Source organism: Salvelinus fontinalis, unplaced genomic scaffold (assembly GCF_029448725.1).
Source record: "Salvelinus fontinalis isolate EN_2023a unplaced genomic scaffold, ASM2944872v1 scaffold_0534, whole genome shotgun sequence".
Classification (NCBI taxonomy): domain Eukaryota; kingdom Metazoa; phylum Chordata; class Actinopteri; order Salmoniformes; family Salmonidae; genus Salvelinus; species Salvelinus fontinalis.
Genome location: NW_026600743.1, coordinates 96,929 through 99,957, shown reverse-complemented (window position 1 = coordinate 99,957; position 3,029 = coordinate 96,929).

The following is a 3,029-nucleotide window of genomic DNA, read 5'->3' as shown; positions in this document are numbered from 1 at the left end:
TTTCCATCCCACAGCTTTCCATCTCACAGCTTTCCATCACACAGCTTTCCATCTCACAGCTTTCCATCTCCATAACTTTCCATCTGCTCAGCTTTCCATCTCACAGCTTTCCATCTCCATAACTTTCCATCTGCTCAGCTTTCCATCCCACAGCTTTCCATCCGCTCAGCTTTCCATCTCCATAACTTTCCATCTGCTCAGCTTTCCATCCCACAGCTTTTCATCCGCTCAGCTTTCCAACCGCTCAGCTTTCCATCTCACAGCTTTCCAACCCCACAGCTTTCCAACCCCACAGCTTTCCATCCCACAGCTTTCCATCTCACAGCTTTCCAACCCCACAGCTTTCCATCCGCTCAGCTTTCCATCCCCACAGCTTTCCATCCGCTCAGCTTTCCATCCCCACAGCTTTCCATCCGCTCAGCTTTCCATCCCCACAGCTTTCCATCCCACAGCTTTCCATCCGCTCAGCTTTCCAACTCCACAGCTTTCCATCCCACAGCTTTCCATCCCCACAGCTTTCCATCCGCTCAGCTTTCCATCCCACAGCTTTCCAGCCCACAGCTTTCCATCCCCACAGCTTTCCATCCGCTCAGCTTTCCAGCCCTATCTATAATTAACAATATTCGTTAGATATCGGAGCAGCAGGTAGCCTTGCTGTTAGAGCATTGGGCCAGTAACTGAAAGGTTGCTAAATAGAATCCCCGAGCCGACTGGGTGAAGAACCGGATGATCTGCCCTTGAGCAACGCACTTAACCCTAATTATTCCAGGGTCACTCTCTGATGGTGTCTAAGGGAGACTGGGATTTGCAAAAAAACTAATTTATATTTCACACCACACACCTATATGAGTGAAACAGGACAAATAAACAAACAGACACAGGCTGGTGTTAACCCAGGACAACATTAACAACAGACTGGTGTTAACCCAGGTCAACATTAACACTAGGCTGGTGTTCACCCAGGTCAACATTAACACTAGGCTGGTGTTAACCCAGGTCAACATTAACAACAGACTGGTGTTAACCCAGGTCAACATTAACAACAGGCTGGTGTTAACCCAGGTCAACATTAACAACAGGCTGGTGTTAACCCAGGTCAACATTAACAACAGACTGGTGTTAACCCAGGTCAACATTAACACTAGGCTGGTGTTAACCCAGGTCAACATTAACACTAGGCTGGTGTTAACCCAGGTCAACATTAACAACAGACTGGTGTTAACCCAGGTCAACATTAACAACAGGCTGGTGTTAACCCAGGTCAACATTAACAACAGGCTGGTGTTAACCCAGGTCAACATTAACACTAGGCTGGTGTTAACCCAGGTCAACATTAACAACAGACTGGTGTTAACCCAGGTCAACATTAACACTAGGCTGGTGTTAACCCAGGTCAACATTAACAACAGGCTGGTGTTAACCCAGGTCAACATTAACACTAGGCTGGTGTTAACCTGGATAAACATTAACAACAGACTGGTGTTAACCCAGGTCAACATTAACACTAGGCTGGTGTTAACCCAGGTCAACATTAACAGGCTGGCGTTAACCTGGATAGAGGTCTAGACCTCCACTCTAAGTGGAACGGGGTACAGAGCAGGTCTAGACCTCCACTCTAAGTGGAACGGGGTACAGAGCAGGTCTAGGCCTCCACTCTGAGTGGAACGGGGTACAGAGCAGGTCTAGACCTCCACTCTAAGTGGAACGGGGTACAGAGCAGGTCTAGGCCTCCACTCTGAGTGGAACGGGGTACAGAGCAGGTCTAGACCTCCACTCTAAGTGGAACGGGGTACAGAGCAGGTCTAGGCCTCCACTCTGAGTGGAACGGGGTACAGAACAGGTCTCCACTCTAAGTGGAACGGGGTACAGAGCAGGTCTAGGCCTCCACTCTGAATGGAACGGGGTACAGAGCAGGTCTTGACCTCCACTCTAATTGGAACGGGGTACAGAGCAGGTCTAGGCCTCCACTCTGAGTGGAACGGGGTACAGAACAGGTCTCCACTCTAAGTGGAACAGGGTACAGAGCAGGTCTAGGCCTCCACTCTAAGTGGAACGGGGTACAGAGTAGGTCTAGGCCTCCACTCTAAGTGGAACGGGTTACAGAGCAGGTCCTGACCTCCACTCTAAGTGGAACGGGGTACAGAGCAGGTCTAGACCTCCACTCTAAGTGGAACGGGGTACAGAGCAGGTCTAGACCTCCAATCTAAGTGGAACAGGGTACAGAGCAGGTCTAGGCCTCCACTCTAAGTGGAACGGGGTACAGAGCAGGTCTAGGCCTCCACTCTAAGTGGAACGAGTTACAGAGCAGGTCTAGGCCTCCACTCTAAGTGGAACGGGGTACAGACAGGTCTAGACCTCCACTGCGAATGGAACGGGGTACAAAGCAGGTCTAGACCTCCACTCTAAGTGGAAAGGGGTACAGAGCAGGTCTAGACCTCCACTCTAAGTGGAACAGGGTACAGAGCAGGTCTAGGCCTCCATTCTAAGTAGAACGGGGTACAGAGCAGGTCTAGACCTCCACTCTAAGTGGAACGGGGTACAGAGCAGGTCTAGGCCTCCACTCTAAGTGGAACGGGGTACAGAGCAGGTCTAGGCCTCCACTCTAAGTGGAACGGGGTACAGAGCAGGTCTAGACCTCCACTCTAAGTGGAACGGGGTACAGAGTAGGTCTAGGCCTCCTCTCTAAGTGGAACGGGGTACAGAGCAGGTCTAGACCTCCACTCTGAGTGGAACGGGGTACAAAGCAAGTCTAGGCCTCCACTCTGAATGGAACGGGGTACAGAGCAGGTCTAGGCCTCCACTCTGAATGGAACGGGGTACAGAGCAGGTCTAGGTCTCCACTCTGAATGGAACGGGGTACAGAGCAGGTCTAGGTCTCCACTCTGAATGGAACGGGGTACAGAGCAGGTCTAGGCCTCCACTCTGAATGGAACGGGGTTCAGAGCAGGTCTAGGCCTCCACTCTGAGTGGAACGGGGTACAGCGCAGGTCTAGGCCTCCACTCTAAGTGGAATGGGGTACAGAGCAGGT